The sequence below is a fragment of the Triturus cristatus genome, chromosome 8 (genome assembly GCF_964204655.1).
Source record: "Triturus cristatus chromosome 8, aTriCri1.1, whole genome shotgun sequence".
Taxonomy (NCBI): Eukaryota; Metazoa; Chordata; class Amphibia; order Caudata; family Salamandridae; genus Triturus; species Triturus cristatus.
The window spans coordinates 156,285,035-156,295,950 of record NC_140591.1 but is presented as its reverse complement, the minus strand read 5'-3'; positions in this window follow the sequence as shown (position 1 = coordinate 156,295,950).

Sequence of the window (10,916 nt, the reverse complement as noted above, 5' to 3'; positions counted from 1 at the left end):
GAGCCCTTCGTGAGGATTGTCCTGTGATCTTGTGCACCGGATTCCAAGTGAGTCTCAGCGACGCTGTGTGAGTGTGCTTTTTGCAGCCTGAGACCTTCGTGAGGATTTCCTTGTTATCGTGCACACCCGGAGTCCAAGTGAGTCTCAGCGACGCTGTATGCGTGTGCTTTGTGCAACCTGAGACCTTCGTGAGGATTGACTTGTTATCGTGCACCCGGAGTTCAAGTGAGTCTCAGCGACGCTATGTGCATGTGCCTCGTGCAGCCTGAGACCTTCATGAGGAGTGCCCTGTGATCGTGCAACCGAAGCTCGAGTGAGTCTCAGCGACGCTGTGTGCGTGTGCCCTGTTTGCAGCCTGAGATCGTCGTAGCATCAGCGGACCGGCAGCCCGGAGGAGCAGAGCCGCCGGCCCGAGCCCACCGTTGCAAGAGAGGGACCTCGAACCAACCTCGTCAAGAGAGGGCCCGAGTCCCACTTCCCAGAATTCACAAAAAATGCATCGGAGGCCCAAGTCGCTGGAAGAGGAGAGGAGAGCGAGGTCGCACCCCCCAGGTAACATGTGTCGAAGCCTGGGGAGGGGTGCGGGCTCGGAGGGAGACGCTCTCGGCCTCTCCCATTCCTGCAGCGCGAGCCTCTGCTTCGGCTCGTATCGAGGCCCGTACTTGCCAAAGGAGTGGCAGTACCATACCCATGTGGGGGCAACTGTTGACAGAGGCTGACTGTAAGTCACCACGAGTGGCGTGATCGGTGCTGGAGTGTATTACGCATTGCATTATTTCTGCATAACGAACTACCTGATTGTCGTATTACGCATTGCATTGTTTCTGCATAACGAAATACCTGATTAGTTCATTACGCATTGCATTATTCCTGCATAACAAACTACCTGATTGTTGCAATACACATTGCATTAGGTTGCATAACGAACTACCTGATTGTTGCGTTACGCATTGCATTATTGTTACATTGCAAAGTGCCTGATTACAGCATTACGAACTGCATTAATTTTACATTGCAAAGTGCCTGATTCTAGCATTACGAACTGCATAACATTACATTAGAACTGCAGTGGAATGTTTAGAAGTGCTCATTAATATCGCCAGAACTTACAAGGGCTGGCTGGCCTAACAACCGGCCAAGAGGAATATTATAAATACGCATAACTTACATTAGCAAAGGTATACAAAATCAGGGTTAAAGAACAAAAGAACTAACACCATAATGCATTAGTAGGATGTGTACTCTAAATCTGTTGTCCAATATGCTGAGCAGTGCTAACATTTCCCTAGAAAACTTGTTATGAGCCACGGGATTTGATACCATAGCGTAACAGGCATGTTCTTGGGAGTAGCGCGGCTACCATGGTTACATATCTTAGGGATAAACCCTAAGTCTAGGGGTTTAGACCTCCTAGCCAAATAGCGCAAGGTCTGAGTTCAATGCACTATGTATGCCAAAGGTGGAGCTGTTTTACCGCATGTACTCTGGTAAAAATATAAGTCCCTCTCCCAGGGACGCAGTGGTATCAAGGAGACACACCTTTCGAATTTAGAATGTCAAACTCAAGTGCCTGTACTAATAATGACACAATGTTTGTTTAAGAATATTTAAGCCAGTACACAAAATCAATCAGATTTGTTAAAAGAACCCTCACTCACCAACCTGATTGGTGACATGCTTCATCATTGGGCTCCCACCAGGGAGGTCGAATACCTCCCCGGTGTGCTACTACGCCTGTTTGCAGCGGAGCTGATGATTTAATGTAATGTGCAAGTGCAAAAAAAGTTGAGTGCAAAAAAATATATACTGAATAAAAAATGCCTGGGTTTTTTTAGACCAAAACTATTTATTGTGGTAAATCCGCCATTGGTTAAAAAAGGGGGTTAAATAACTTACCAGATCTGGTCAGTTATCCCTTAAAGTGCAAATAATAGTGGTCAACATGTTTCTGCCTTTATAGTGTGTTCACCAGGCATTCGTCAGGACCTCGCTACCCCAGTGGTATGCACACGCTACCATGCAGGCAATGTATTCAGGCACAAAGATTAAAGACCCTATCTTACCTGTGAGAGTAGGATGACCATCTACATGTCTGGTGATATGGATTCCTGCCAGACTCCATCTTTGGAAAGCACTTAATATTGACAGGATTGTAGTTATTCCCCAGTCAGGTTTGAAGGTGTTTTTTTCACGTTATTAGGAACAAGAGCACATTTACCACATTTAGTTTAAAGAACTGCATTTTCTTGTTAGGTTATCAGTGGCATATGAGATATGACAATGACCCAAAATATTCCTGAAAATCTGTCCTACAAGGTTGTATGGTACCTATGCAAGATATGACAGTGATATGTGCACAGAGTGACGCTGTTAAGAGAATACTGGTTCTGGCTGGAATTTTCTATCGCATTATTGTCACCAACAATCAGTTAGATTAGGCGTTGGTCATTTTATTGTATGAACACTGGAAATTGACCACTCAGGTTAGTGAGCTCTTTGCCCTGGACTACCTAGAGAGACATCAGATTCTAGACCCCCGGCTACTGTCCTTCCTAGACCCAGGTTGGACTGATGGAGCATAAACCGAGTTCGACTGAGTTCTGCTAGCAGTAGGCTCCTTCCTACTTGCCCATGCCAGCTGACGCTCTATTAACACAGAGACCCTCTGTGTTGCAGGAATGCAGAGCCACCATCATAGCACATTTCAGGCAAGCAACATTAGATTACTTTCAATCGGTCAGAGTAGTGCATAGATAGTGATAGGTTTGGATGCTGTGAACCATGGTAGAAACATTCATTGTGTTCACACTCATCCTCACTATAATAATAACAATCTGGTTGATATGTTCTTTGGTCATGGCATATGTACCAATTCGTAGAGTGTTGTGTTAAATATTCTTCGAGTACAACAACAAGAGAGAGAGGGTAAAAACACACTCTTAATCCCCCTGAAATAATACTACTTAAACAACAAGAGTATGGGCGAACTATAGAAGAGAATAAAGCCAGTACACAAAATCAATCAGATTTGTTAAAAGAGCCCTCACTCACCAACCTGGTTGGTGACATGCTTCATCATTGGGCTCCCACCAGGGAGGTCGAATACCTCCCCGGTGTGCTACTACGCCTGTTTACAGCGGAGCTGATGATTGAATGTAATGTGCAAGTGCAAAAAAAGGTGAGTGCAAAAAAATATATACTGAATAAAAAATGCCTGGGTTTTAGACCAAAACTATTTATTGTGGTAAATCCGGCATTTGTTAAAAAAGGGGGTTAAATAACTATTACCAGATCTGGTCAGTTATCCCTTAAAGTGCAAATAATAGTGGTCAACATGTTTCTGCCTTTATAGTGTGTTCACCAGGCATTCGTCAGGACCTCGCTACCCTGGTGGTATGCACACGCTACCATGCAGGCAATGTATTCAGGCACAAAGATTAAAGACCCTATCTTACCCGTGAGAGTAGGCTGACCATCTACATGTCTGGTGATATGGGTTCCTGCCAGACTCCATCTTTGGAAAGCACTTAATATTGACAGGATTGTAGTTATTCCCCAGTCAGGTTTGAAGGTGTTTTTTTCACGTTATTAGGAACAAGAGCACATTTACCACATTTAGTTTAAACAACTGCATTTTCTTGTTAGGTTATCAGTGGCATATGAGATATGACAATGACCCAAAATATTCCTGAAAATCTGTCCTAAAAGGTCGTGTGGTACCTATGCAAGATATGACAGTGATATGTGCACAGAGTGACGCTGTTAAGAGAATACTGGTTCTGGCTGGAATTTTCTATCGCATTATTGTCACCAACAATCAGTTAGATTAGGCGTTGGTCATTTTATTGTATGAACACTGGAAATTGACCACTCAGGTCAGTGAGCTCTTTGCCCTGGACTATCTAGAGAGACGTCAGATTCCAGACCCCCGGCTACTGTCCTTCCTCGACCCAGGTTGGACTGATGGAGAATAAACCGAGTTCGACTGAGTTCTGCTAGCAGTAGGCTCCTTCCTCCCTGCCCGTGCCAGCTGACGCTCTAATAACACAGAGGCCCTCTGTGTTGCAGGAATGCAGAGCGACCATCATAGCACATTTCACGCAAGCAACATTAGATTACTTTCAATCGGTCAGAGTAGCGCATAGATAGTGATAGATTTGGATGCTGTGAACCATGGTAGAAAAATTCATTGTGTTCACTCTAATCCTCACTATAATAATACCAATCTGGTTGATATATTCTTTGGTCATGGCATATGTACCAATTCGTAGTGTTGTGATAAATATTCTTAGATTACACGAACAAGAGAGAGAGGGTAAAAACACACTCTTGATCCCCCTGAAATAATACGATTTAAACAACAAAATAGTAGGGGCGAACTATAGAAGAGAATAAAGACAGTACACAAAATCAATCAGATTTGTTAAAAGAGCCCTCACTCACCAACCTGGTTGGTGACATGCTTCATCATTGGGCTCCCACCAGGCAGGTCGAATACCTCCCCGGTGTGCTACTACGCCTGTTTACAGCAGAGCTGATGATTGAATGTAATGTGCAAGTGCAAAAAAGGTGAGTGCAAAAAAATATATAGTGAATAAAAAATGCCTGGGTTTTAGACCAAAACTATTTATTGTGGTAAATCCGGCATTTGTTAAAAAAGAGGGATACATAACTATTACCAGATCTGGTCAGTTATCCCTTAAAGTGCAAATAATAGTGGTCAACATGTTTCTGCTTTATAGTGTGTTCACCAGGCATTCGTCAGGACCTCGCTACCCCGGTGGTATGCACACGCTAAGGCGCACCCAACCGTTGGTAGTAACAAGAAAATCATAAAAGACTCACGGTTTTACCAAGACCTTCAGGATTTCTGAAGAACACATGTGGCTGTAGAAATGAACAGAAACATAAAATAAAAAATATAGTACACAAGGGACGCAATGCATAAATTAGGAGCATGCCATTGTGTAGTAAAGAAAGAACTGGCGTAGGAAACTCCCTCCACCAAGTGGATAACATAGTTGAGTAACAAGGTGCTTTGTAAAAGCTGTTAAATTAAACAGCAGATATTGCTTCAAGACATATTAGAATGAGCATGCTGCACAACTATATGGATTATAGGATCTACTAAACCCAAGGTGCCTTAAGAAAAGCTGTAGATATAGACAGCAGGTATTATGTCAGACTTATTAGAATGAGCCAACTACATGTCACCAATTCACTCTTTTGTTGTTTAAATAGTATTATTTCAGGGGGATTAAGAGTGGGTTTTTACCCTCTCTCTCTTGTTGTTGTACTCTAAGAATATTTAACACAACACTTTACGAATTGGTAAATATGCCATGACCAAAGAACATATCAACCAGATTGTTATTATTATAGTGAGGATGAGAGTGAACACAATGAATGTTTCTACCATGGTTCACAGCATCCAAACCAATCACTATCTATGCCCTACTCTGACCGATTTAAAGTAATCTAATGTTGCTTGCATGAAATGTGCTATGATGGTCGCTCTGCATTCCTGCAACAAAGAGGGCCTCTGTGTTATTAGAGCGTGAGCTGGCATGGGCAAGGAGGAAGGAGCCTACTGCTAGCAGAACTCAGTCGAACTCGGTTTATGCTCCATCAGTCCAACCTGGGTCCAGGAAGGACAGTAGCTGGGGGTCTGTGAATCTGACGTCTCTCTAGATAGTCCAGGGCAAAGACCTCACTAACCTGAGTGGTCAATTTCCAGTGTTCATACAATAAAATGACCAACGCCTAATCTAACTGATTGTTGGTGACAATAATGCGATAGAAAATTCCAGCCAGAACCAGTATTCTCTTAACAGCGTCACTCTGTGCACATATCACTGTCATATCTTGCATAGGTACCACACGACCTTGTAGGACAGATTTTCAGGAATATTTTGGGTCATTTTCATATCTCATATGCCACTGATAACCTAACAAGAAAATGCATTTGTTTAAACTAAATGTGGTAAATGTGCTCTTGTTCCTAATAACGTGAAAAAAACACCTTCAAACCTGACTGGGGAATAACTACAATCCTGTCAATATTAAGTGCTTTCCAAAGATGGAGTCTAGCAGAAATCCATTTCACCAGACATGTAGATGGTCATCCTACTCTCACGGGTAAGATAGGGTCTTTAATCTTTGTGCCTGAATACATTGCCTGCATGGAGAAATTGAAATGGAAACCTATTCCTTGGCCCAGGTGCCTGGTAATCCATTACTTGGTGAGAACACCTAGTAACTCTTTATTAGGCTAGTCGCTCAGTTGAACATTTACGGACCAGATAGCCAGGCAAACATTCCTCCTAAAGATATTGAGCAAAAACCAAGTATAAAAGCAGTTGGTGAATTTCGGCTTATTATTATTATGATGGTGCCAAACATTGTGCTACCCCTATCATTTTGTTAGGACACTATGGAAACAGCAAACCATTATTAACGCCTACAGGGTTACATCCTAAGAGGTAGTAAGTAATATACTATACCCTATATTAGTAGTTATATGTTATGTATGGGTGAGGTAATGAGGGTTGTACTGAGAAAGAAGCCCAGGGGGACAGTGTTTGAAAACCGCACCACAAACCCCATAATGCAACATTATCTGGCAGGCAAGGACTCATTGCAAGGAAAATCCATCAAAAATCCCTGGAAACTATAGACCACTGCAGTGGATCCATACATTTTTTTTTATAAAAAACTGTCATGTAACCATTGGCACAGCTGCTGAGTGTCGCCCAGATGAGAGAAAAGGCTTGGCTGCTTACTTCCTGTGAAAGGTTGCCCAACGTTGTTCAGAGGCTCTGTAAGTGGAATTGATGACTGGATCAAATCGGGAGGCTACAAATTACCTTCTGCCATTTTCGCACCACCAGGTTTACCATCAATACCAGGGCATAAGTCATCTTGTAAAGCAAGACACCCTGGAAGAAAGACTAGCTAGGCCCAACCACCACAGGAGGAACTGAAGTTAGAACTGCAGTAACTTAGGAGATGCAAATTCCACACACACTGATTCAAACTGTAGCAGGGTGTGATGAACCTGGCAAATTAACATATGGCCACAGAGAAAACACCATATAACGAAAGTGACGACAATGGCAAAACCAGATTAGGGAAGTGAGCAGCCCAGACAAGTATCCCTGCACTCAGAGCCACATACATGTGGGAGGCCGAATCACCTCCAATAGGACTGACAATCAGAACCCAACAGTCACTCATCCAGAATGAATAAAACAAAGAGCTAATCTGGAGAAGGAGGGTCGTTATGGGTGCATGGGAGCTAGGAAAGTTGTAAAAATAAAAAGCAGTGAAACCAGTAGAAACCAAAAAGCAGCACAAAGAACTGCAAGTGTATCTCTTCAACCTTTTAAGCAGCGAAAAACAGACCCAGATGGGTTCCAAAAATGTTTACTTAGAGGGCAAATGAATACACATTTACCCCAGACAATAGTCATGCAACTATAATGGAGGGTATGAAAACTGAAGAAGGGGGTGTTTCACATGGTCCTTGAATCCCCTGAGATCCATGACCTTGCAGCAATCTGCTAGCCAGCAGAACAAAAAACACAACCAAGTTCTTAATGCGGTACTAACTCTTATTTTAAGTGTGTCTTTTTTTTAAATTGTTTAATAATGGTAATACGTATGAAATGTGTATAAATGTGTTATATTGTTGTTCTGCTCGATTTTCCCGGCCTTCTTGTGTTAACAAGTGATTGAATGTGACTTCAGTCTCTTACCATTCAAGCCTAAGGGTTAGAGTAGTGAATGGAGCCTATTTACTAGGCACTTCGACATGATTCTGTGCTCTTCCCCATAGATCAGGGCTTGCACACATAGCCTAGGGGATAGATTTGTTAGTATTAGGGATAACCTGTCCTGTAGTGAGGGTATTTCATGGAGCTGTGCTGAATTCAGGCCTGGTAGGCCTCAAACGGGAGAGACTCCATCTTTCTTTCTGCTCCGGCAGCTTGGGATTCTTCTAGGTCAAGAGTAATGTTTTAGTTATGAGGTGTTATTCGCTTGGAGAGAACCGGTTCAGGCCGGCCCTTATCGAAGGATTGTATTTTTCTTCATGCCGAAGACACTACATCAGGCCGGCCGTCTGGGAACGTGTCCTTGGTACGGGGAGGTACAAGAATTTGGTGGGCGGCAGGTTACGGGCCGGAATTTTCCATGAGGAAATGCACCTCTATATTAGTGAAAGTCTGAGGCAGTTACATGTTCAGTCCGTAGGCGGCATCTAGCCGTTAGCAGTAAAGCTACTACTTATTCCAGGGAAGACAGACGCCATCTTGAAGGCGGAGAAGAACTGAGAGACAGATGCTTTCCTAACAGAATAGCCAGAGAGGAGAGAGTAGCCGATAAGGAAGAGGTCCCAGTGACTCGGAGAAGGGTGATTCCAGGCGAGCCGAGGCACAGACAAGAGGGGAGCCTAGATGACCACTGAGTGCAGGCTACATACTACTAAGGTGATGTCGACCCTTTCTTATTAGAGTGTACAACTTAATCTTTCACTTTTCTTTGCAGGTTATGTGTTATATCGTAATGTTATGTGATTGTGTATGTAATGAGTAATAAAGTATCCAGTTTGTTGTGAACCAACATGTGATGCGTGTTCTTGTATAAGAGGGTAGCCTATTCTTCTAGTCAGCTGTGGCTACATGAACAGATGTTAACCCTGATCAGGTAAGTGGTAACTGAATAAAGGAAAGAGGAGCCCCTCGAACCTGAGAACAGGCTATGCCCGAACTGGCAATCCTTGTGTGATCTGATGAATAGTGAGACTGATTCCCTTTTTGTATGTTATGGTGATCATAGGATGAACTGTCGTATGAGACTGCCGTCTAGGTAGAGAGGTCTGGATTCGTAGGGGATCGCGAGGCCGCCGATTGTGCTGATACTGTCGTATGGGCAGAGAGGTCTGGGTTCGTATGGGACCGCGAGGCCGCCACTTGTGATACTGTCGTATGGGCAGAGAGGTCTGGGTTCGTATGGGACCGCGAGGCCGCCACCTGTGATACTGTCGTATGGGCAGAGAGGTCTGGATCCGTATGGGATCGCGAGGCCGCCGATTGTGCTGAGACTGCCGTCTAGGTAGAGAGGTCTGGATTCGTAGGGGATCGCGAGGCCGCCGATTGTGCTGATACTGTCGTATGGGCAGAGAGGTCTGGGTTCGTATGGGACCGCGAGGCCGCCACTTGTGATACTGTCGTCTGATACTGTCGTATGGGCAGAGAGGTCTGGGTTCGTATGGGACCGCGAGGCCGCCACTTGTGATACTGTCGTATGGGCAGAGAGGTCTGGGTTCGTATGGGACCGCGAGGCCGCCACTTGTGATACTGTCGTATGGGCAGAGAGGTCTGGGTTCGTATGGGACCGCGAGGCCGCCACCTGTGATACTGTCGTATGGGCAGAGAGGACTGGGTTCGTATGGGACCGCGAGGCCGCCACCTGTGATACTGTCGTATGGGCAGAGAGGTCTGGGTTCGTATGGGACCGTGAGGCCGCCACTTGTGATACTGTCGTATGGGCAGAAAGGTCTGGATCCGTATGGGATCGCGAGGCCGCCGATTGTGAGGTCTTGGTATGCATAGTAGGAATCCCCTGTCCTTAGGTGATAGATATATGTGGTTGCAGGATTGTAAATAGGTTCTAGGGAGGGGGTAACGTTCTGGCTGGGTTAGTGAGGCTCTGATGAGCGGGTTCTATCTGATCCGAAAACCCAAGCAGAACATTTGGCGTCACGAACCGTTTACGAAACCTGTGTGCATTGTGGTTGTATCGTGTTTGCCTTCGGCGCGTGCGTGGTTTTGTTTCTATATTATTTGTATATACCTGCGTGTAGTTTTCTTTTCTCTTTCTTCTTTTTCTTTTTCTCTTTTTCTTTCTTTTCAAAGATGTTTTCTAGAAAGTCGAAATCTACTTTTAAGTTGCCCGTTGATATTCCCGGCTGGGATTCAACGCCTTATGAAGCCTTAGCCCGTGAGTGGGCTGATTCTACTGGTTTGAGTGAGAATTGGAATTCTTTTTTGGAGCTGGCGGAGCCGGCTAATGTGATTACTTGTTTACAGAAGGCGCCGGTATCTAAGGGTGATGAGCTTCCCGTTTTGGGGTGCAGAGGTTGGATTGTTCTGTCTGCGTACAGGATCCTGCATGAGAGGTTGTTGAAGTTACAGAATGTGCATAAGGATGTGGAAGCGAACTTTGTTGAGATTCAGAATGCTCATACTTTGTTGCGGTGTCAAAATAAGTTGCTTGCTGACAAACTTGAGACGTACCAAACTATTGCCGAGAGGGCGGCTGTGCGAATTGCTCGTTATAAATACAAGAATCGGCGTGGTCGGGTTTCGACGCGGAAGGTGCGTCTGGTCGTGGCGAAAGCCGGACTGGATTGGAATCCTGATGAATGGGATGGTAATATCTGGAACTCGAGTGATTCTCCTTCCTCGGGTGAGGAGTCTGCCAAGCGCGAGTCCTCTCGCTCCGGCCGTGCTTGTAAATCTGCTTCTTGCGCCTCTGATGGTGCACCCCGTGATTGCGCTCGTCCTTCGAGCGGGGTCGATGCTTCTTCCACTGATTGTTCCTCTACGTGTACTGGTCGAGCTCCTTGTGATGCTCATCCCGCGGTCTCGGCGCATCCAGTTTTTCGACGGAAGGTGCAGCAGGCTCCCGGTGCTCCGAATGGTATTGCTTTAGACTCTTTGGAGGATTTTACTCAACAAGAAATTAGTGATATTTTGCAGCGATTTCGACAGCGAGTTGGTGAGCCCTTGCTCACATGGATGGTGCGCCTATGAACTGGGCGCTGCTGGCATTATGCTGGATGCTGGCGATTGTTTGAAGTTTTGTTCCTTGAGTTCGGATTCTACTGTACAGGATCATTTTCGTAACTTTAA